The 26,000-nt window shown below is 40.3% G+C and overlaps 1 protein-coding gene across 1 annotated transcript in view; it reads left to right on the forward strand.

Moving 5' to 3' along the window:
• disp1 (dispatched homolog 1 (Drosophila)) overlaps nt 1-26,000 on the forward strand; it is an 84,359-nt gene that overhangs the window by 18,892 nt on the left and 39,467 nt on the right. The window contains exon 3 of the mRNA XM_061092018.1: nt 6,193-6,270. The gene's annotated coding sequence lies outside the window, so the exon portion shown is untranslated. The remainder of the gene's footprint in view (nt 1-6,192; nt 6,271-26,000) is intronic.

The raw sequence follows: 26,000 nt of genomic DNA on the forward strand, positions 1-26,000 counted from the left end.
TGCTCGGATTGACCTCCTGAAAGTCACACAAAGTGAGAATCCAGGAACAACCAGTTCCAAGATGGATGATGAGGTTAAATTAATGTGAGGGGTGAGGTAGGAGAATTGTTCTTGGACTTAACTCTAGATCATCTTCCCCACGCCTCTCTTTCCTCCTAATCCCCCCTCTCCTCTTCCCCAACCTCCTCTTCTCCAAGTAACCTTTGGCATGAGAGGTCAGCATTGTGTTCCAGCAGGCTGACCTTTGGTAATGAGAAGGCAGGTTAGCGGGCGACCTGGAAGCGCTTTGTCCACCTCTCCTGGGAACACAAACAGTGACGATAGTAAGGCACACAGGAACAGCTGCAAGGCTGCCGGCTTGTGTGCTCTGGCCTGCTCTGATGCCCATTTGTCATTTCACACACAAAAAAACTGAAATATAAACAAAAGAAATCTTCTTAACTGGTTCTCTTCAGGTGTCAGAACACTCTTCTGAACTCTGCAAATTCTGTGTGACTTTTGTGAAGGTACTGCTATTTGAAAATGTATTGAAGTTAAGTTTATTTATTGTTTACTTAGGAAATAGTTGCATGTTAATTATTAATGTATTAATAATATCAGATTATTCATTTCCTTCTGGCTAAGGCCTCAAGCCAGTGTCTTGTTGGGCTTCCACCAGTTTTTAAAGAACTCTTTATTTTGTGATCTCTGAAAAGCGGTTTCTACCAGCTCTCTTAAAATCGTAAAATGGATTGAGTGTTATTCACACACAAAAGAAAGAGGTGACAGGTGGATGTGTCGATCTTTTGGTTAAAATATGATATCGTTATTATATTATTACTATATTTTAAAGGTAGGTTCAGTCAGGCAGTTAAAATAGTCTGTAATTGGATTAACTCTACGGGCTGACTTTACTTTTTAAGTTCATTCATCCCTTTTAACCCCAACTCCTTCATCCAATGATTATTTAATTTGTTTAGTCCACGTTAACATAGCCTATTTTCGTCTTGCTGTTGCCTCTTCTGACTCACTCTCCCCACAACTGTCATCACTGGAGATTTCTAATGTTGATATCCCCATGTCATCTGATACAGGTTTAATTTATTTATTTTTTGCTTTTAAATTCTGACTTGCCCTGTATAAGCTCCTGTGTACTTTACATATCTGGCATGAAATCGCAGAACGGAAAAAAGAAACAAGTGGAGAGAGGAGCAGGGTACATACTTCTTGGCCGGTCTCCATGAAGCGCAAAGATTGCTAATCTGCGTGCACAGTCCGTTCCATTTATCTTTTCCTTGACATTTGGAGCACTTGAGAAAAAGGGCATCCTTCAGTGCCTTTTTAAACTACACGTGGCATTCTACTAGCATGTAAATTCATGACATGTCATTGACCTGCCAGTGGAAAATATGATGGAAAACTAAAGGGAGAATGAATGTTAATGGCAAAGCACTGCAATCCTTGGCATTGATCCCCTATTGAACAAGCAAAGTTTTCTCAAGGCTGCTTGAGTTGGAGAGGATTTTTGTCAGAGCGACCATGCTCTCTGCTTTTCACATTTTCATTGTCTACTTGAAAGTGGTGCACTTATGAGCTACTTTGATCCCTTACAATTTGATGAGTTTTTCATTTGTACAGTCAGAAGATGGTAAGCCTTTTGGATTCCTATAGGTAATTAGCTGTTTCTTTGAGCTGCAACTAAATATAATAAGAGGGATTTGAGTGTGCTCAAAGATAGTTAGTGTCTTCCTCCAGAGCCAGTCAGGTGCATTTATCGTCTTTATAGATAATGGCTGGGTTCCACTTATCATTCAGTAAAAAAAATAAGTGATGAGTGAACGCCTTTTATCCTTGCTGAATCTAATGAGGTCACTGGTAAAACAAATCTTTTATGACTGATTCAGAGTGTTTCTGTCTTTGAGTGCGTCATGGAACTACATGTTTGCTACTGGTTATGAATAATAGAATGAATGCATCGTTAGCCCAGCTGTATTTGTGAGAGAATGCATACAACAGAGTGCCCCATGACAGAGACATCAGTGTGTAACATGTCTGGACACTTGCTAACCTGGAGCCAGAGGCCCAGGAATAAACCAGACTTCAGTGATGTCTTTTCTGTCTGGAGATGGCTCTCACTCAGAGGAAATGAGTCTATGTTACACAGGCATTGCTCAAATTCCTCCTCTTGTGTCATCGCAGCTAAAGCAAATAGCGGCTTAAGGAAAAGGATTCTACCACTGAATCAACAGATTGTTTGTGTCTTCACAGGCTCAAAGGGAACATTTTACAGAATTGTGGAAAGATAGGAATTTGGGGAGTAGTTTCTTCTAGCTTAACCCTCCCCTTGGGAAACCAGCGACTTGAGTTAGCCGTGTATAGTGTGATTGCTATAAGGTTTAGTGTCTTGAAGGGAGTTTGGCATTGGGAGGCAGATTCCTCGTCTTGACTCCAGAATTTGACTGACTCCTTTGGAAATGAGAACCAACTGGGACTCGAGCCATTGGATTAATTGGTGCTCGCTTATTTGGCCTGGGCCTAGCACTGACCTGGGGTTGATTAGAATTGTCTGCACGATCATTGCATGCCAAATAATTTGGGTCAGTCTCGGACAAAGTCAGCATGGAGAACACAACACTTAAGATGTTTGAGGAATTAAGAAAATAATCCTTTGTAGCACTTCTACATTATCAAGAACCTCGATCACAAATTTTATGGCCCTCTTCTTCCTTTTTGAATTCATGACCTTTTCGTTTTCCTTGTCCTACCTACCTACATTTTAAGCTGCTTTCAGACATACACTGAACTTAGATCCGATGTATTTTCTCTTTTATGTGAAAGCAAAAGTCCAAGCAAGAGGCTCCAGATTATCTGCAGACTTTCTCTGCTTGGCCACCTAGTTTAAAGTCTATAGAAAGTCATGAGAAATCGATTTGAGAACACAACAGGAGATCCCGCTGGATTCACCGCAAACAAGTGGGGGAGTTGATTCTAACACGTGTATGATTCAAAAATAAAGAAAACAAATATATCCCTGTGAAAGAGCGGGGACACACTCATGGAAGACACAGACAAAGATGTCTGTTTGTGCCGATTAGAGTCGACACTGGTGTGAAAATCACGTGATCTACGCTGTGGGATTAATACTCCACTTCCTGCCACCGCCTTCCGCAGCCGGCTGCACCACCTCTCGCCTGAATAATGCGTATTGATGTTGTGGTAAATGTGTCTGTGCAGAAAAACTCCTGCTGGGTCGTGCATGTGTGAAAAGCAAACTGGACAAAGTATGGAGAATTTGACACGGCAGGGCTATAGATTCATCCTATTAATCCCATCCCCTTATTTCTTCTTGCCCCTTTTCATTGTCAAACCTTCATGGGTGATACTTTTGTCCTATTTTCCACTACAGGGACCATTGTCTTATGTACTCAACTCCCTGCTGATTTATTTTCTAGAAGGTCCCATGCAAGCCTTAAGTATAACACACAAAAATATATTGGAAGAAGCAGCAGTTAGCAGATAATTAGTCAAGGCTCATTTATATGTTTTTTTTTATATCTTAATATCTGCGTCAGTGACGTCGAACTTGATTTATGACCCTGTGAGAAATTGATTCCTTTACATTTGTTTGACCACATGGGACACATAGTCAATATGCATGAAGCAGAAAGTAATATTTGAAAAAAAAGGCAATATGCTCTTGATTAAAAAGTAATTTAAAAACAATGCTTACGCTCTGTATGCCAAGATGTTTAAACTGTGTATTGAGCAGTTTTTCCAAGCTGCTACACTTATTCTATGTAATAATACTTTTTTTGTTTTGATTTGAGAAATTTAGTTGTGAGACAAACTGTAGAGCAACATTGAACCATTGTGCTAGCTGAAAAAACGTTCCTTTGCCTTGAGGTTGTTACTCTAAATTGGTTAAAAGTCCCCCTCTCCTCATCTGTCCGTATTTATACTCCCTCTGTGGCTACCACTCTCTTCATCTTCTCCCTATCGACGCACACCTTGGTAATTGGTGATGTGGACCATATGTTGGCTTTGAATGGCCTCTTGTTCGGCAGGGACTTCTGACACACTCAAGGTCATATCAGAACCTTGTCGTTAGGCTACCTGTTTTTTCCTGGATTGGCGTCAAAGGCAGGGGATATAGTTTCTCAGTCTTATCCCCTCCTGTCAAACCTTCTTATCCTCTCATCACCTGTCAAATCATCCCCTACAGCCTCTAGTATGTGTGACTGGATTTTGTTCAGTCATTATGTGTAATCCTCATCATTAAGTGACTTTTGAAATGTTCTTAAAATGATAAAGGTGCTGTTTTTTTGTGAGACCCCTGCCCGCACAAGACCTTTTGAAATTAAAGTCAAAAGTCACCGTAAGCTTTCTCGCTGAATGTATTCAGTCTGAAGTTTGGTTTCTCTCTCTGACCATTTGAACGGCCACATTGACATAACCACACACTTCGGGGGGGGGGGGGGGGGTAGTGTAATGGTTATTGACATGTTCTTGGTACTTGGGGAACAAATGTGAATATTTAGACAATATGATACAATCAAATCCAAGATGTATCTTTGATTGTAAGTTAGTTTATTGAGATGCTGTCTAGAAGACAAACATTCAAGTAATTCCACATTACAACTCTTTTACCCTGGTAGGTGCCTGATTATTTTTCCAAAAATCCCTAATAAACATAAATATATCTTGTTGGGTATAACGGACTGATTGTTTGTTTGAATTCATTTAAAAAAGCTAATATTATTGTGTAAGAAAAGTAGGCTGAGAATTTAAGCCCTTCAGAGTGTCCTGTATGATTTGCAGCCAGTCTCCAACCCATCTTTCACTCGTGGACGAACAGGAAAAGGTAACTGATACAGAGGGACTTTTCTGATCATTAAAAATTAGATTTTGTCTTTGGGAAACATAACAAGGCTGTAACTCTGTTGGCAGTTCTGCGAGATGAAAGTCTAAATAAGGGCCTCATCTGTATTATATAATCTGTTCTATATTGTGGCCGAGTGTCTGAGGGTCTCAGAGGGTAAGTGCAGTCAATCATGTTTAAAGACAGTAGTTGGCCCAAAAGAAGGTCACTTATGTATACAAGGGACCTTGTATTGATCATGTATTTTCAGCTCGGACTCAATTTTTCTGTGCCCCTTTTTGAAAGTTGGAATGGATCCCTAGAATTCACGGATTTTTACAGTTCTTTTACAGTATTTCCCAAGTACTGCTGTAAACTGAGTTCTGGGGAAACGGTGGACATTGCACAGCTGCAAACCTGACTGGTGGTGTTGCCTCATGACACTCAGGGGATGGATCTGGATTTATCACCATTGACGGTTTTTCTAGCCTTAGCTTTGAAGGAGGTTTTAGTGGGTGGAGGATTTCCCTCTGGGTTTTTTCCCACTTGCCTTTGTCGCCGATCCTTTTCCACTGCAGCTCCTTCAGGCATGGTGTGGAACAGGAGCCTGCTGAGCATCTTGTAGCTTGAGCTGCAGCATCAGAGGTCAGGGTTGGAAAGTGCTCCTCAGCTCGTGTTTCCACACATTGTCCTGGGACTGAAAGAGTTGATGCAATGATTGCGGACTTTTCCCATGCCAGCTGCTGAAGTCAAAACTGTAGACGTTCTTTTTAAAATAGCATGTATTTCTATCATTTTGACAGTCTCTTACATTTCTTTTATGTTCCACCTGGCTCAGATTAAATATTCATCAAACCTCCATGGCGATTACTCCATTACATAAGAATAGTCCAGAGTAGTTCTTTCCAGGGTACAATCCTTTCGATCCTTTCATGCTTCACCCCAGGCACAACACTACTGTTGTATAAAGCAACATGTTGTCCCACCCAGTCCACAGAACACCTTAATTCTTATTTCTCTGAAGTCTCTTAAGTCTTTATTTAATAAAACACTGAAGTTGAAGAGTCAAACTAATTCTGGAAGAAGGTGGCTGACATGTCATGGCTGCTCTGGGGTCTTGTGGGGCTCCTTGTCTTGTCCATCTTTCTCCTGTGTTTTTCTTCCATCACTTGTTTTGCAGAGCAGTGTCTGTAAATGGAACATTTTAGAATTTTTGTTTCCAATAATAATAAAAAATGTTTCAAGGTACATATACACCAATTCTAGAAACGTGGCTGAGGCTTGGTCTTAATTGTGACCCTATTGCATCCTGAAAAAAGAACAATGAAGGATTAATGTCTTCTTTTTGTCCACAGATTTACTTGTTTCTCTGAGGACTTCAAGTGCCTGAACGCATGAATAGATGTAGAGCATGCTACATTGTCATCCTACAGGTAAGCCATGTACACAATGCACATCAAATGTCTTGTAACTGAGCAAAGCAGATCATCATATAGTTTATAACTCTATATAGTACATCTTTCAAGAGCCTTGACAAGTTTTTCCTACTAAGTTTCCCCTAAGACAGGTTTACCTTAGTAGTATGTCAAGAGTGTTTTTTTTAATGAATAAAGAAAGAATTGTTAGTAGACATATATCCCACTTTTGGAGAGATTCTTGTTATTTTATTGACTGACAAATGCTGTAGTATAATAGTTATGGTCAGTCTGAGATATATTTGTGAGTGCAGTTATGGGAACTGTACATGTACTTGCTCATGTATAACCCAATTCAGATGCAAGAGAATATCCAGTAGCCACAGTAGTGGCAACATCTCTTTGCTCACTCTTCATCTATTGGTTTTAGATTCTAAAACCATCACCAGTTCCAATTTTTCACTTTGTGAAATACTTTGATTTATGACTCAATTCCTAGATTTTTGACATTCCCATCAGCCTCTGCTGTCCTTTGCATGTTATGCTAATGGTAAAATGTTAGGATGTTAAATGTTAGTATCAGTATCAGAATGATAGCATTGTGAGTATGCTATCATTGCTAATGTTAGCATTTGGCTCAAAGCACAGCACACCAAGCTGCTAGCAAGGCCCCAGTCTTATAATTTTGGGGCTGCTCATTTGGAATCGATGACTTACTGTTAAACAGATCATGTATGAACAGTAGTCACTCAACACTCAAAATATGAGACAGTAAGTAAGTAAATGGTTCTACTGTGACACCTGACTTTTGTGACCTTCCTAGTACCTCAGCTATACATTGCACAGACTAATTTAGAGCTTCCAAGTGGAAAATTACTATCCCTCAATCAGTGTCTTAATCACAAGCAGCCAGACAAAGAAAAAGGGTGTTTGTATATAAGAGTAAAGCACCTACTGCTGGTCTTCTTCCTTTCACCCTGTCCCTCTCTCTTGCGAGTCCAGACAAGCCTCAGGTAAAAGGTGAGGATGTTTGTTCTTCACGTTGCTACAACTGGGTCAGTGAGCAGGATAAAGCTGTTTACCTCAGACTCAGAACTCACAGGTCCCCTTGCACCCTCACAGACTTTTTAAATTGGATTCATATTCTGGGAAGATGTATCAGGAAAACGTACATCTCTCAACCACTTTTTCAATATGTGCATTGGTTTAATTAAATTCTGCTCATTTTAATTTAAGGGTAACTTTCGAAGCATGATGGTTGGATTATTTGTAGGGATGGGTATCGTTTGGTTTTTATCCGATACCAGTTCCTAACCGATACTTTTAAAACGATACCGGTGCCTAAACAGTGCCTGAACCGATACTTTTTTCAAAAAAGTGCACAAAACGATGCTTGACTAAGAAAGGCTTTTTCTATTGCCAAATATATTAACTGTTTAAAGTAGATTATAAATATAAATAAATACAAAACCCTTTATAACTTAAAACTATGAATAACATGCGAACTGTTAACAAAAGTTTACACTATACTTAAATAAATAAAAATAAATACAAAACACACACACTCTGACTCGTGACTCTGACTTCGGTGCCTGAGCCAAATGAAGACTGAGGGTCGCTTTCCCATCACTCGGAGACCCCCGTGTCTCCGCGGCTGGGGCTGTCGCAGGCAGGCTGCGGCCCGCCTTCGGCCCCCTAAAATGCGGTCGCTTTTATGAAACATTTCTCGGCGTGGTCTTCGTTCCTCCCACCCGGAGCCGGTCCCGGAGCCGCGGAGGAAATGCGCCCGGCGGAGGGGAGCCAGGGCCGGGGAGAGGTCTCGCGAGGAGATCCTCCCCCGCACCTGCACGGGAGCCCTGACGCACGCGGGGCGCGGGCAGCGCGGGGACAGGAGTCTGTCCACCGGCAGCCGGGGGCCCGGCGGGAGCCGCCGCTTCCCGTGAAGGAAGGAGCGGAAGTGTGAGGAGGCGGGACGAGCGGAGACCTCAGTCTTCAATTGGCTCAGGAACCGAAATGAGGAACCGAAATCTCCGTTGCATTTCGGTCCGGGTAGGTACCGGTTGTATTGGAACCGGTTCCATATTGGAACCGGTTCTCGGTACCCAACCCTAATTATTTGTGGTTACAGCAGAGTGCTAAGGCTTTTGACTGTTCTCATATTATTCCCACCAAGAAAAACGTTATCAACAGTTCCGGTTCTAGTGTGCCCTCTTACTTTGTCCAGCACATGATTTTTGTTCAAGTATATGTCTTAAGTCAGGCAGCAGAGCAGCCTTAAGTTGACATGCAATCACCAGCACAAACACACTTCTCTCACTAACCCAATTCTTCTGGACTTCCTACACACACACACGCACACTCGTCTCTCACACTCGCTCATTCGGTCTTTCTGCTTCGTTCTGCCCTGACCTGCTGAAAGCCTTTCAGGGCCGTGTCAGTCAGCCAACAACTCTCTCTGTTCACAGTCTCATCAGGTTCAAGTTGGATGCCAGCCTGTCCTCCCTCCTTGTTCTTTCACATTGGCTGCTTTTTCACGTTAAGATTGAGAGAACTCGAACTGGTGTGTGTGCCTATGCATTAAATGGATGCTTTAGCGTAAGAGTTCAGTGTTGGCGAGGTGCATGCAAAGAGGTTTGAAAGTCTGACTGTGCGTGCCTGGCTCCATTTATTATTATGTTTAGTCATTGTGTGTGTGTCTGTTCATTGAATTCATGAATTAAAAGAAAAGTTTGGAAAAAAAGCAGCTGAGGCTGTTTTGAAACATGGACAGCGTCTGTTGTTGATTGTGCAGGACTGGAGGTTTCAGCTGTGCCAGGCCCAACTTCTCCTGCCTGCAGCAGCTCGGACTCTCCCTTCAATAGATTTCATGGCCTGGGAAAAGCTCTGTAGAGCCCGAGAGAAAGAAAACACTGGCCTTCTTTATCAAGTTATATAGCGTAAATCTGCAAATAACAATTGTTATCTATTGAATTTTTTTTGTTGACATGTGTTCAGCAGTTTTTTGGCAGCGTTTATTCTGTTACATCAACTTGAATCATTTCCCTCCACATGTGTTCTCCCAGTTTGAGAGTCAGCAAATTGGGAAGCAAATTGTGGTCATAATTAAGTAAACCAAAATTACAGCGAATGAGGTAGTGGTGGTTGCATGAGGGAAATAAATTGAAGTAGCTGGGGAAGGAGCTAAAAATACATGTGATCAACAAATTATACGGATATTAGTTGTGGTAGTAAAATCCTCAATTAACTTAATCATTAAATAATTCAATGCAATGAAATGTAAAACGCACACTGATACATTCTGTGGACTATTCCTCTGGTTATGTGACCTCAATCTCTTAAGCCTGTACATTGGCTGTACAGCGGTAGATCATCAAACTTCACACTATTGTAACATCGGTCAACTGTGCTGCTTGTGCTCCTCTGCTTGTGGGGTTCATTTTTCCTTATTGTAACTGATAAAGTTTCTTGCTTTTATGTTTCCCAACTTCACAAACTTCTTTCCCTGACATTATGATATTGCTTTGTTTAATGACCACAAAGCAAATGTTTAATAGTTATTGAACAATCAGCATACCCTGCTGAGCTAATTCAGACCTATCTGATACATCTCCTGTTCAGTTCAGCTCATAGATGAAGTTCTAAATATAGCTACTTATCCAAATGCACTGACCTATTGATATTCTCCTGAAAATATCTGATGTTGTTCATATGTGAAAGGCAATGTTTGTATAATATCCGGGCCCAAATGTCTGGACATTTTCCAGCGATCATGTCTGAAAAGGGCTTACGTTTCTCATTAGGTGCTGTTTCAAATGTGTATTTCGTTTCTTGTGCACATCTGGCGTGAAGTCCAGACATTGCGAGAGGCTGTTGCCCATGGCACAACATCTGGCAAAGAATCGTGAAGATGGAATGAGATGACGCCCGCCGTTTACACTTCCCGTCTGCAACGACATGGCCACAATTTGCATGTACAGACCTATGTATAAGTTATGAGTAATGAAATCTATGGTTACCTGCTGAAATATTCACTTTCAGCATTTGAGATCGTGATCATATTGCAAAGCCCCAATATGTAGTGTGAAAATATTCTCAGCTGGATTTAATTGAATCATTAAATAATAGCCTGGCCTAATATACCCAAGAAACATGCCAAGTGAGTGATTGAAAAACCGCAGGAAGGTGGTAAGAGGGAAAGTTAAAAAGGTTTTGGTGATTTACTCTGTCTCCTAGCTTGCTGACTCAACAAATCTGCCGGTAACCAGCGATTGATCCACCCACTCTGCTCTCCACAGCTGTGTTGACTGTCTCGTGCATGGGAACCCTTGATTACTAGGTTGGGTGTACATTTGGGCTGAACCTGGCTGCCAGCTTATTGTGCCTCCCTCTTCCACACACACACACTCACACTCACACACACTTTGAAACTTTGATCCTGGAGAGTTATAAATGACTGCTGCGTCATCATCCAGTGCCTCAGGGTGTCCACCAGACTTTATTGGCCTCATGAATGGTTTTGGATGTTTATCTACTACAGTACGTCTGTCTGAAGATCCCTCCGGCGGCTGTTTCATGTCCAATTAGCTTATGTTGGCAGATAGTTGCGTGTTTTTTGCTTCATTAGAAGCCTCAGCTGTGATGGCTCGGGATGATGCCATCATTAAAGTTTATGATTTGTTGATTTTAATAATCTGTTGTGGTCCTCAGTGTGATTGTTGGAGGGGCATTTGGAAAACACGACTCCTCAATATAACAAGGCGCAGGTGTCATGAAATGACATCAGTGTAAAAATGAGGTGGAGGTGGCTCTGCAGCCAAATTATGATTTTATTTGGAGCGTGTCCCCAGTTTATGACATAGCTGGAAAATTCCTGGTGTAATGAAAACACATAATGTCAAGGGACAATAAATGTGATGGAAAAACTGCTAAAGTTGAAACATTTTGGAATTTGTAAATGGAGTCTTGGTTAGTTATCATTAACAGATGCTAAGGCTTTATTGTCCCAATATTAACAACTTGTTTAAATGATTTTAAGAAAAGTTTTAACATTAGGGTTAGGCGTATACATCCGCCAACAAGAAATCTATTAACAATTTAAATCCACAAATATTTAATAAGAATTTCTCCCTTTTCAGTGTTCGAGGCATCAAATGTAGCAAAGAACTGTCCTAAAAGCACAATTCACTTGCATTCAGTTGTTGCAATAGAAAGTTGACTGGCCAAAAGAAAATGACCATACCCTAATTACCAGCTCTGTATTACAAGCATACCAGAGCACTTCCTGTAGGTTATATAATAAAATCTAAAATATGAGACATGAGCCATCTGGCGTGAGTCTCATGAGGTAATAAGAGGAAAAATATACAGTATGCTCAGTGAAAGTTCAATGAACCACATTGAATCCTTTGTGTCTCCAATACAGATGCTCATTCTGTTATTGGATGTTGTACTCATACCAGATGTTGTGTCCAGCCATGTTGTTTGGTTAAGTTATTATACACAATAATGGTTATATAATACGCATTGTAATGCAGAAGTTGTTTTTAGTTTTTCTGTCCATGACATGGTCTCAGTGCGACATGTCATGGACATGTCGCACAGCTCTTCTCCATCTGAAGTGTTGCTATTGACAACGTAAGCATAGAAGTGACCATATAAGTAGCATGAATTCTGATACATCTTTTCAACCCATTTGTATTGCCACAAAGCTGGTAATGTACATTGCAGTGTGACATTTCCAGCACATCTGAACAGGGCTCCACATTTTTGGAATTTTGGTGTCAGTTAAACACTTAGTTTGAGCAAAAACACATCATGCTCTGAAGTGTGAGCGAGCGGAAGGGTTGATGATGCTTCTAACGAGTCACAATGTGAACACATAAAAACAAAAAGTGGCACATTCACAGTGAAGTTATTTTCTCTGATTTATAAAAATGTATCTATAGTGCAGTTATTGGTTTACTGTAAAATTATGACATTTAAATTTTTTTCTCGTTATCTAGCAGAAATCCAGGATTATTCTTTAGATCCTGCAAGTTTACGAATTTTTATGCTGTCAATTGCTCCATCATGGCAACTAGGCCACCTGAGTACAAAAAAATTGGAATGTATGAACTCCAAATTCCAAGTCATAAGACATTTTACTAAAAGCCTTTTGATAGAGTAGAGCGAAAGCACACATTCCCTCCCCCACAGTTCACCAAGAGTGTGAACACTAATTGTATCTATGTGATGTAGTGTCTGCTGGACTTTCCTCTATCATAGATACACAGTATGTAGTTTCACTAGTCTCATGTATAATTCAACTCTTAGTCTGAGAAACGTTTGCTTTGAATTCACTGACCTTGTACTTATATACAAGCCTCTCTCAGACAGGAAACAACTGTTATAACCAGGGAACGGGACAGGAAATGATAAATGAAGGAACGGCACGGATACACTGCTTCACATCAATGCAAATCCGAGCTCTGTTTATTGTTGTAGGTGCTGAGGTTCTGTTAGAGAAAAACTGTGTTTGATCACAGTAGTAGGAAGCTTGACCTGTACATGTGTGTTTGACACCTAGTTGACTTGCTGGTTATGTGCGTGTACATAAAAGATCAGTGTTTCAGTAACAGATTTTTACACACATTTATTACCCTGCGATTGAAATTAACTGTTTCTCTTCCTCAGCTCTTAATGGGGAAACTATTGAAGAAAACTTGGGGAAGGGATTGGGAGGCGCAGTTGGCCTAGAGCTAGGGTGGGGAACATCCCGGATGTACATCTGAAAATGTCAGTAAGTTTTCAAAACACCCTCAGGCATTTACTGAGAGGATTCAGCACACTATGAACAGTAAACTGAAGGAAGTGAATATTAAAGTCTCGATGCAGCTCAAGGCTGACTGACCCAAACCTGGAAAACCAGCTGTTAGTAGCCCCATCAAGACTACCATTTGACATCAGATACTTTGCCAAAGATAAGCACTTCCAACCATCACATTAGAGGTTAGTCGAATACGCTTTAATATGGTCCTCAAAGGATGTTTCAAAATCTTTGAAAATGATTCCCTACACCTGATCTACAGGTTTGACCTGAATGCTCAGGCTAGTGAGGAGATAAGTAATCTCCCTTCTCACATCCCAACAGACTATTACCAACAGTCACTCTTTTTGTTTTTCATTTCGTAAAAATAACAAAAAACTAAACAGCTATTGATACTTTGACATAGACAATTAAAATTTGGATGCCCCTGGAAAGCCCTGTTTTGTTCGGCCTTAGAAAATGACTATTTGGTTTCCTTTGTTGAGGAGTGGGTATGTGGGGAGACGAAGCACGGAGGGACATGTGTATTCATAACACCAGAGCCTCTTTCTCTCTGTCTGTATTGTCTGGTGTTGTGGATCCCCCTTTGCTCTATTGTTTTGTGAGTTCTGCTGGTGGTCTGTCAGCTCTCAGAGGGGAACCTTCTTTACTCTTATATTTCAAAAGCACTTTTTTTATCTGGGTCTGTGCCTTTTTTGACTGTCTGCTTGTCTCTGTCTCTTCTCCCCATCCCGCTCTGTTCCTCCATCACCATCACACACCCACTCACACAAACATCCCAGCTCTAACCATTACTGGCAGTGGATCTTAGACTGAAAAGTGTATTGGGGTTTTGAGTGCCAGTGGGGAAGGAAGGACCCTGCTGGCTTGTCAGCATCTCTGACCCCTCTGTCACAATGGGTCCCTCTCCCCTCCCACTCATTTCCCTGCCAAGCTGGGAAGAGTAAATATTTATCAGCCCTCACAACAATGGCCAGCTCGGAGGAGAAAGAGACTTTGACCAGAGCTCATGCAAGGCTTGTATAGGCAACACTTGTGTCTGTCGGAGCCTAAAGATGGCTGGCAGAAAGATTAAAATGGAGCCTTTGAATCATTTTAATTAAAATAAATTCCTTAAGTTTGTGGTTATGTTACTCAGCTTGAATTGCTCTGATTCTAAAGGCTGAATTATAAGACTGGGTGAGTTGGTAAAAAGCAGAACAAGCTTTACACAGAAGATTATACAAATCTAGTTCTTGAGTGACTGTCAGTTAAACCCTGAAACTTGGAGAAACAATGTTGGGACCAATAATTGCATAATGATTGATTACCTTAAATTATATTTAGTATTTTAATTTAGACAAACTACTAGCATGGCTCCAGGGGTGGCAATATGGGTTTCGTAGCCATTAGCAAATGCTAGCATGTTAGCTTGCTATACTAAGACAATGCACATGGAAAACATTATACCTGCTAAGCATTAGCTTTTTGGCATTGCCATTGAAGCTAACAGAACGTTAGCATCTGTGTTATTACAAATGTTTATAATACTTTCAACTCTACTTCGTTTTGTATACAGGTTTTCCAGTCTGCACATTTTCAATCAAAACAAAATAATTTAATTCTGTTTTGTTTGTTTATTATGGAGTATATAGAGACAATCCATGCTCAATATATTCTTGTGTGTTTGCCCTATTCTAAAAAGATAATAATAATAAAAATAATGATAATAATGTACATTCGATTTGTGAGTTTACATGTAAAATATACATTATCATTCAATGGTTTGTAAATACAAACCATGTAATGATGGTAATGTATATTTCGATTTGTTAGTGTATATGTAAAATGTTTGGAGAGATTGAAAACAGGGATCATCTGTTTTCGCTGCCCTTGTGACACATTAAGTGTATTTTCCTCCCTCGTCACTACAATTCATTACAATCAATAGCCCCACGTTGAGGACAGAGCCTGGCTGTAGCCGTATGGACACTGACAGGGTGGAAGAGGGTATTTGTTCTGTGTCACGTTCTACCACTCTTTGAGTGACATCATTGGTAATTTTGTCTGCCATGGAACCATATTTGGACCTTACATTGATGCCAGGTACAAGGCAAAATTATTTGGCTTTGGTTGTTGTTTTACAAGTGAATTTTTTTACGAATGAGAAAACATGTATTGTCCATCAAGAGATGGCTTATCCTCACTACAAGTTGACAAAGTAAGATTTAACATAGAAACAATATTGTAGAACCATACATGTTTTAAGCCAGCAGTATTATTGCAGCTGCATGGAGATAATAAGCACAAATCCTTGAATATATTCAGCACAAAATGGCATGTAATACACAATGAAGGAAACACCTGCTTAACTGACTAATATTGAGCATATTACAAGCAGGTGCTTACACACATGTTCAGTATGAGGGATAATTAGGTAGTTAAACCTTCCTTATGGTCGCGTGTATAAATGCTGGACTCACTCAGTTGCTAAATATTTAGGATTTTATGGTTTGAAGACAACTTTACTCAACTTTCCGATGTGCAATCACAACAAAGACTGAGGTAATGATACCTTTTGTGTACAACTCATCATTTTAAAGCCACTTGAAATACAACAAAACACTGCATGTCAATTTAACTGATAAGTACAAAGGCATTCAAGGGATATTGTAGTCACATTGCATAAATCTGCCCATCATAATCAAATGGGTATGAACTGCGACTTCTGTATTCTGCAACACATGTAGTAAAATCATTTATACATTTCTCCATTCACTTTGATATTCTTCGTTCACCCATATCTGTGGCATAAACAAACATTTCCTGATTTTCTTGAATAAATGCATTATTCAACAGTTTTCACAACAGCAGTCAAACCAGATGGAAGACATAAGTAGCTACTTGCCTCCATAGATAGATCTGCATTGAGACGCATATATTTAAGATGTGGTGTGAAATAGCAGTGGGTGGAGGGTTTGATTGTGCCGGACAGAAAACGTTGTTTTCAAGACACTTGACCTAGGTTCTGTGGTTTAAGGATCTGCGTGTTGGATCGTACATGTGGTTAGATTCTTCTGTATATTTTAAAGTTCTTTGAATGCACATGTTAGCCATAAACAGGATGACTTGATACATGCAACATGCAGGCAGGATAGAGATGCATTGATACCATTTTTTTTTTTTAACAATAGTTTTTCTGTGCGAATCTCGGGGGAGGTTTTGTCCTAAATCATATCAGAAGTTGGAATGGAAACCTACAGTATACCAGGTGCTTTCTTTTTTTGTTCAGGACTGAGTAAGTGGAGGTACAGACTTGATAAATCAGGGGAAAAGCATGAGAAGTCGTCCTTCTAGTTGCATGTACCTTTGTAGAAGATTGAGTGTAATTAGCAGGGAAACTGCAGCTGTACAATGTGGAAAACATCAACAGTCTTGGCAGATGCCCGAGCATGCAGAGATCCGGAAAAAGAACCTCTTTCCAATGCTGCTGGAATTGATTCATCTCTTTGTCACTGTAGGTCTGGCTTCCTAATGTGGAATTAATATATTGGACAGCTAAACTGGAAATATGCATCCAAAGACCACATGTGAAAATCACAAAGCATGATCTTGGTAACGAAACGCAGGCAATGGTGCATTTGAGGCATTATTCTAACTTGTTTCTGGTAGCAAACATGCCAAATTTTACTGTGAAAGCACTTATTTAAACTTCAGTTGCACTATATTGAGTAGCGTGTGTGTATCTGTACAAAATTACTCAACAACACCTGGATGGATTTTCAAGTTCAAAGATAAGATTGGTCGAGACACAAAAAACGAGGATTGCCTGATTGAGGTACAGAGCGCGTGCAGGGTAATCATCGCCCCTCCGATGCTTTTCATTATACCTTTGGGGAGAGGCCCATTGACCCTAAGCATGATGTAATTCCATAAGCCTGTCACTAATAATTTCCCACTCATTTTTAATGACTCTGAGATTAATGCCAGACCAGACTGGGCCTCCGTCACTTTCAGGGTGTGGAGTGTTTTTTTACTCCCCTTGTCTGCTTTTATATTAATTTTATACTGTTTATAAATATTTATGGACATATACAGACAGCTAATAAAGTCAGCATTGGCTAAAGGAAACTGGACAACTTTGCACTTATTTTTCATTTTTGGAGCATTACTGGTCCTTTCTGCCGCCCCGCTTCACGGTGCCAAAAAGCTCTACCCACCATTTGCGTAATAATAAAAACTTGTTTCTCACATAAGAAGAAAAAAACAAAAAGGAAATATTGAAAACAGACCTTAGGTTCCATAAGTATGCATCTACATGCATGGTGGAGACAAACATACCCTCATGTGTTAACGTCTGCACGGACGGGTGGGAAACATACACCCACCTGTACTTGCCCGCACATTTTCACACAGCCCCTGTTTATAGTGTGTAACACACACACACACACACACCTACACACCTGTACTCACACACAGACACCTGTAGCCCCTCTCTGCCCTTGTTTTACAGTATCAGTTTTCTGTTTGATGTTGAATTTGTTTTTGGTTGTCGAGGCTCAGTGCCCACAGGGGAGTCAGATGGTGTGTGAAGCGGATGAGCTGTTAGTAGGAGAAAGGGGGCACCATTATTGTCATAGTACAGTTTGTTTATTCTTAAACATGCCATCTTTGACAATTTCTTCCGGTGGAGTTTAAAAAAGAGAAAACATCCACCATTCCTCTTTTCTTTCATTTAGTCTTTCTACACGCACTGTATTAAATGCACTCTGTCCGTCCACTGTATTGAAGCCACCTTTGCGTGCATGTGTGTGTGTATTTATGTAAAAAGTAGCCATGCGTATATATAGGATTATTTCAAGGGTCCATTTGGCAAAGTACACATTTATCATGGAGCCCACTGATGTCAGACATGCTGCATTCCCACCACGTCTCCATTATGCTCTGCTGGTACTCGCTAAGACACTCTACACCTACTCATACACAAACACTTCTCCACAGAAAAATGCATGCAAACACACATCTGCACACCATAACTCTACTAGACCCAGGCTAGAAAAGATGAAAGGTATAACAAATTTAAAAAAACAGAAAGTGAATATAAATGAAATCAGAAAAATAACCCCATTCTGAAAATGTAGCATAATTTAATAAAACCCCTTCTTTTCCCCAAAAAAGTAAGTTTCCTCATTTCCTTTTTCTTCTTTCCCTTCATTTACTTCAATCTGATTCAGTGAAGTTCTCCTGGAGTCTAAATGCATCGCAGGCTTGTTCTGCTTTTGGTCCCTGCAGTGCATTTTAGTAATGAGACTGGATTCCCCCCTGATTATTTTTACCATTCATGTTGTGCTGAAATTTTCGTGAACTGGAACCATGAACTCGCAGAGCATCCTTCAGCTGCTTCTCAAACAGAGGGTCTGGCAGCTGGCGGCTGGCAGCTGTCCTGACAGCGGCATCTGCTCTGCGTAAGTGTCTTTGAGCAACACACTGTCCCTGCAGAGCTGTAAAAAGATCATGTCTCTAACCTGCCAGAAAGTACCATATTCTGTTGTATTTCTGTCGCATACTATTTCAATTATTTTGTCAATTAGTTTCTTCCTGAGCCAGATTCCCCCTGGAAGCAAGTACTAGCTAGACTTTGGATGGGGAAAGTGACCGTGGAGCAGCTCGAAGAAAATTATTTATTTAACTGACTGAGATGCTCTTAAAATAATTATATCCAAATTTAGACTAGAATATGTTGGATTCCATTGCTGAATAATTTGTTAAAGTTTAACTGGGTGTATTCAGGACAGCTGAATACTCTCTACTCAAAGATACCAATTCATTTTTTCACATGAAAGTTTCTTGGTCACAAATCCTCCTCGTTCCTGCACATTTTTGGGTGTTAATCGAGTATTGACTAGAATCCTTCAACTCTCCCAGCCGGTTTAAAGCATGCACATCTGAGACTTGTGGTCAGACTCCCTGATGACTTCCTGCACACGTGCATAAGATAAAATAGTTGAATATAGTTCTTTTATACTTTCCAAATCTTAAACGGATGAAATTCTGAGAGTGAAAAACAAAGAATCATTCTGGGCGTTTGAGACACTCAAAGAATGCAGTCACCGTTTTACAATCCTCCTTTTCCAGTGATTGCATGTGAGGAAAAATGCTTTTTGAGCCAGTGTGCGTCATATGATGAACAGGAAAGTTGCAATAACCTGTGGTGCCAAAATCACTTCACTGTACCAGAGGTTTGGGAAGAGCTCAGTTCTAAACCTGCCTTTGCACCTGAGTACCAGTCCTGATGCAGTTTTCTTCAGTTCTTTTGTGTTTCTTTTGTTTATGTGCAGCTTTTCAATGTAATTCTGTTATGTTGTTACTTACTTAATGCACCCTGTGACACAACTTCTGTTTTATTTTGTCAGCCCAGATTTTAAAAAATTGAGAGAAAGAGAATGTGTGAGAAAGACACAGAGGAGGCAATAAGGGAGATCTAAAGTGTGTGTATTTGTGTGTGTGTGTGAGCGAGCAGCTGCAGAGGCCCTGGTTCCCTTCTTGCTGGCGCACACCTCTCCACAGGGAGTAAGCAGGGCTCCAAGTGCCCTGATCTCAGCTCTAACCGCCTCCAGAACCGGAGACAACCCTCACACACACACACACACATAACCACACACGCATGCTTACATACTCTACATTAGGAACACACATACTTCTTACTCATGGGTCCCCACTTGTTTTCTACCTTATTTCCTCTGTAATTAAGCATTTTTGGCCCCCTGTATCATTTTCAGTTCAATTCAGTTCAGCAAACCTTACTGGCATTAATAATATTTTCGACAGCACCCAGGCACATAAGGCTAAAGAGGAAATATTTTGCATAACAATAGATATTTTATGCTGAGATATATATTATCTCTGTATCTTGCAGCAGAGCAGTTTTCTGGAGCCAGAAAGCCATTTTAGTAAATCTAATTCAGCTCCCTTTGCCCGGCTCCGCACCCCATGAACCCTCAGAGGGCCCTCCGAGAGTCCACTTGTCCTTCAGTGAGATGACACGGGATGAAGTCACTTCATTTGCTTTGGCACCGGCATCTTTGTTTCAGGCACTGCGGTGATGTGCCAAGGGCTACGTTCCCACAGCACAGTGTTCTGCCCAGTTCCCCGTGAGAGGAACAAGGCCATAAAACCTAAAGTATCGTCTGTGTAGCACAAGAAATTGTGGCGTAGAATGGAGAGTGGCAAGCTCAAGCACAGTAGGAAACTTTTTTTTGTCTTGTCATCCAAAGAGTTCACTTCATTGTTTAAATCAACTATATTACTATTTTACCAGCCAAACGCATAAGAACAAAACAGATAATGGTTGACAAATGATCGTTGATTAGATGTAGATTACTGCAGGTAATATGTTCCCCCTTTTTCTGTCAGCCAAGAGTAATGCACAAAACATGCAGGCAGTCTGTAGCTCAACACTAAGATAAGATTAGGGTGAGATAAGGTAAGATAAGCTTTGATCCCTTGCCAGGAAAATTCACATTCACAGCAGAAGGTAGTCAGAATGAAGTAGACAAGAGAATACAAATGGGCCAAAACAAAAATAATTTACACAGTAATTATTATTATACTAAAATAAGTATTTATTGAGAAATGTACTATACTAACTATTCAATGTAAAGTTTTTAAAGAGTTATGAGTTTAGAGTTTCATGCAATATTTGAGATGTGTCCAGCCTCACCTGAAAGTAAGTGATTACATGAGAAGAAGTTTTAAATCTTTAATGAAATATATTATCTTTAGCTTCAGGGAATTTTGTATGTGCAATCGCTGCAAAAATTGTATGAAATGCTTTTTAAAGCTTGACACTATGGCATAGCTGTTGTATTGAGTTACAATGGATTTTAAAGGTTTGTTTTGTTCTCAAATATTGGGTTTAATGAGGATTTATGTTAGTGAAAAGTTGTTGAAAGCTGAATCTAAAAAGATTCTGAAAGAGTTGGAAACAATTCAGATCGGATTATCAGATTCATTACTGGATTCCCATTCCCTAAAATGCTGTTGAGCTTGAACACTGTGCAGGCAGCTTTTTGTACCGCTTCACCTTGAACTCAAACAGTCCCTGAGCGATTGCTTAGCAATTAATGAGCTGCCATTCGTTATATTGCATGCTGGTGATTTTCCTAATGTAAAATTATTAGCTGGAAACTCTAAGCTCTTGCTCTAACAGTGTCTTGGCTTTGTTGGAGACACAATAGAGAATAGAGGAATACAGAAATGCTGCGACTTGGCGCGTGAAAACTTTGCAGTGACACAGGTCTTTGTGTCATTTAGTGGTGGCTGCATCTGGGAAGAATAAGACACCAAACGCAACGAAACAGACAGTCAGTATTAGAAATGTGTTTTGTGGCAACCTTTTGTCCCATTTTGTGGTCGGTCACAAATAACACATTCTACTTTTTGAAAAACCCTGCATTGGATAAGATCTGGCCATGTGATGGAAACCAGAGGAAAACTGAGCGTGTTATGAACCTCCTGTCATATAAAGTTTACCTCGTATATCAAGCTCATCTGTCCACAATAAAGTTGACCATGCGAGTATCCTTGGAGAGCAGATGATGATTCAGATGCAGAGATTGTTTTGAAGTGGCCCTGAAGTGTAGGAGAGCTTTCTACACTGACCTTGTTTGCATTACGGCTGCTGAGTGTGGTGACACTTCAGTGACACTGCAGCATTTCCAGTATGTCTGTACTGTATGGAGTTTGTCTCTCTCGCCACCGCTCCATTCCTCTCACCCTTGTGCCCTTTCCATCCTTCTTTCTCTTGCCCCTTCCAATAAACTCGCCTTCGTTTCATCCGCTCACTGCCTCTCCTGCACATGTTCACCTCTGCCTCTGCGTCTCTGACTGCCAACAGGGTTAATGACAGCAGGATGTGATCTCACACCTCCTTCTGCCTTTTCAACCACACAAAAAATCTCATGATTTTCTTTTCGTATTATCCGCGGTGAGGCCTTCCAGTCCCCCACACTCTGAGAGACTGTGGCCCCCAGAGAAATTTGACACATGGATGCGATCTGTCAAGTTTTATCAGTTATTTTTCACCAGAGTCGTTTCTGCTTTGGATTCTCTGTGTCAGACATTAAGAGCTCCACTGTTCAGGCCTTTTTCTGCTGCCTGGAAATGCCTTGAATAGCAATAGTTTAATAATTTCCTTGTGGTCACTGTTTTGTTACATTATTATTGTCATTTTCTGAGGGGAAACATTCTGTACATTCTTTCTCGGTTCAGCTGAAGTAAGTCAGTGGTTCTTGCATAAGACAAAATGCCCCTACTCAAATGTATGTGAACTATTCTTCAGTTCAGAGGGCTAGTCAGACCAGGCAAGCAATTTAAATAAGCATCACCTTGTGGTCTTGTATTTATTATGACAGGTAATTCTCACTCTAATCAATATATTGGAAACGTCATCAGTTTATTGCAGTGGCAGCTAGTGATACAGTTTGTTGGAGGGGTGCCGTGTTGGGGGGGAGGAGACAAACAAACTAAAGCCAGACTTAACAAAACAACACAATATGCCATTCCTGTAGCCTTCATCGAGCTGCTGAGCAATGCTAAGCCTGCCACAAAAATGTCGCCTCATTGTGTTGTCTAAGTGAATGTGGCAACTTTCATGCCGTTTGCATATTTCAGAGAGATGTTTTAGGTCTTACACCCACGTCGTTGTCCACAGTACCTCTATGTCGACACTTTCAAACAGCAAACAGGGAAAGCAGTAAAAGACATTACTTATTACTTACACCACATCCAGTTAGCCAGCTCTGTTTCTCATAACAAGAGTGGGAGAAGCCCCAGGTGTTAGCTCTTCCTCATCACTTGTTGCAGAATTTGTAAAACGTAAATAACCTATTTTTGTTGGAAACGCCTTGTTAAAAGGGTGTTTTTGTAAATAAATGAACGGTCAGCCTGCAGTGGAAGTAACTCAGAGACGCCGGATGTACCTGAGACAGCGTGGAGTGTTGACCAATCACATTAGATAAAAAAGTAAATCAATAACAATTCGCTGTAAATAAAAGAGAGCCTCAGGTCCTGTGGTTGCCAAAAGCTTAAGTTTTTAAATTCACTCTCATTTGGCCGGAAGTATTTAGACAGAAATTAACCAGATACAATTTGAAAACTATTTATATTGCTCACAGGCGCTGACAGTCTTTCAGGTGCATTGTGCAAGTATCTATTATCTAATAAAAAAATGTTTTAACATGTTAAATAGATTTCTTTTTCTCAGGTTGCTAGAGAAAATCTCTGCTTAAAATTTGAGATTGGACAATATAAAAAAAATATTTAAATGTATTTATAACTATATAAATTAAATAAATATAGCATTATATATATTTGTATAGTCATACAATAAATAGTATATTTATTTACATGTATGTTCTGTATATTTTCATATGTATGTTTATATGGGACAAATAAACTTAATATTATCTTAATTTTGATCCAAAACCAAATAAAACAGTTGCGTGCCCACAGTGCAAAATTTGTAATATAATTTTTAAAATTCTATAAATAAATTAGCTGATGACTAAGGAGCTAAAACATGGAGCTCATAAATAATACTGTCCCTGGTGCATTTCCTTTACTGAGCTTAAGGGCAGCCTGTGCATATCCTGAACAGCAAAATTTATAAAAGGTACAAAACAGTGTCACAAAGCTCAAGAGGACACTTTTTGAAAAAGTTTCAGCAATTCTCTTAAACTGCACCACAAATGAAATGAACATGTCTCTTCCCTCCGCTGAGGAAATTCTGCCTCTTCATTCTTGCGTATTCTCACAAATACGAAATAGTTTCTGGACAGGGAAATGCACGTGTTGGCATAAACACGTGGACATAGTTGCGCAAAAATACCCCTGCTCCTTTCCCAAAGGGTGGACAATCCACTCAAAGACACACACACTTTGTGTTTGTTGAGTGGAGGCTGGGGGGGGATGTTGAGTGTAAAAAGGCTGTGGCCGTGTGTGTGTTTGGGCAATTCCTCAAAGACCGCTGTCCTTTTGATGAGCAAACGCTAACTTCACTCCCCTCAAAGCCTCTCATCCCTCTCTCCTTCCAACTTTCCCTCTCTCCACTCTGCATAACTTCCCTGTTGTCCTGTTTGTGTCCGAGATCAAACCAGGGCTCCGTTCAAACAAATCCAGATCTCTTCTGTGCTTTGCAGACTCTCCTCATTTGCTGGACTCTTCTGTGCTTCCTCTCTTCAACTGGATAAGAACCTGCGTTTGCATACCATCCCTGTCCCTTCTTTACTCTCCCCTCTCTTGGTCTGTCTCTCCCCTCCCCACTTCTGTCCCTCTCAAAGACGGAAGAAAGAAGAGTTTTGATGGAGTTGTGTCTTTTCCCAGACAAGAAAAGTTGCTTAGGAACTTGGGAAGAGGGAGAGGTAGCGAGGAGTGGCGGGAAGAAAGGCAGGGGTGATCCGTGTTAAAGAACAACACAGGCCTGGTTGAGCTGCTCTAAAGCCCATGACTACATGTGAAATCCTTAGGAAAAACAGATGTAATTAGAAGGCTGAGCCTAGTTTTGTGCCAAAAGTGTGCATATTTTAATGCGTTAAAGCAACAGCAGTAAAACAACAGGCCTCTGTTTCTAATTTCTTAATACCGTCGTGTTCGTCTGCCAAATAATAGCAGCTTGCCAGTATTGATTCTGCATGCAATTCATAAACCTGATGGTACTTCTTGGATTTGTCATCAAAGTGAGGTCTGTTTCTTTCCAGATATTCTTGTCAAGAATCGTGATGGAATTCTCTTGTTTTATTTTTATTAGTTATTATTACTGGTTTTTGTCTTTGAACAAAATATTTTCTCCCCCGTCCTTACACCAAACTGCTACTTTGTAAGGGTGGTGATTTTGAAAAAAGCAGATTTGAAAATGATTTTAAGATTAAAAAAAATCCCTTTTGTCTTTTTGATTATCTCATAACACCTCAGATATTTCTGGTGACCCTTGAGAAGGGTCATTTAGCCAATCCGCACAGCCTTCTAGTGCACGATCATTCTTTTGGTTTGTGAACCTGGGGTGGATGGATGTTATTAAGGTAGATTTTAAAAAGTTTGCTTGCAAAGTAGATCATGGACATTTTCAAGCTCAATCATGATATTAAATCATTACATTCACCCAAGCTTTGTTTTTCTCTTTAATTTATTTGTGCTCTGTTTGCAATACAGTTACATTTTCATTTGCACAAGTCATTTTGTTTTTCTGTGATCACAAAAATATTAACTAATATATAAAAATTTGCCAACACCTTGGAGGAGAATGATGACTTGAAGTGGACCTAAAATGCTCTGCCAATCTCTAAAAGTTGTAGCCAACCGCTTTTCCTTTTTTCAGCTTTCCTCTCACCCTTGTATCTGTCATTTTCTTTTATCTCTGTGCTGTGTATGAAAGGAAGTGATAAGAAGCAGACAGATGGGTCATCTGGTTTCAGCATGTCTCTGCACAACCACAACCACATGGCTGCCCCACTCACTCGTTCTGCACCCGCCCTACAAAGTGTCACCAAGTCAGGATACCCTCTATTTGTCACAGGTCAGGTGCCGACCCACAGATATGTCACTGAGCTGCAACTCATTTTTTATCATCAGAAATCTATACTGTGCAGCTGTATAATGCAGCTGTGTCATAAACCTGAACAACCTGTATCATAAACCAGACTAAAGGCAGAGGCCTCGCCAACATAAGTAAAAGCAAAGTTTCCACCCAAATATGTTCTTTTTAATGTACTCACTGGATTGACTTTTCCAAAATAAAGTAAAATAAATGTACCTATCTCTTTAGACATTTGGGAACCTATGTCGTTCACCAGTTCCAAACCATCTTTACAGGGCTGGCCTTTGAGGTGACTTCCACACTATTTTGTTTTAAATTACATCACTGTTGCCTTAGTTTAAATGCTAAGTTTTATGTCTCTGGGGCACATTG

The sequence above is a fragment of the Limanda limanda genome, chromosome 18 (genome assembly GCF_963576545.1).
Source record: "Limanda limanda chromosome 18, fLimLim1.1, whole genome shotgun sequence".
NCBI lineage: Eukaryota > Metazoa > Chordata > Actinopteri > Pleuronectiformes > Pleuronectidae > Limanda > Limanda limanda.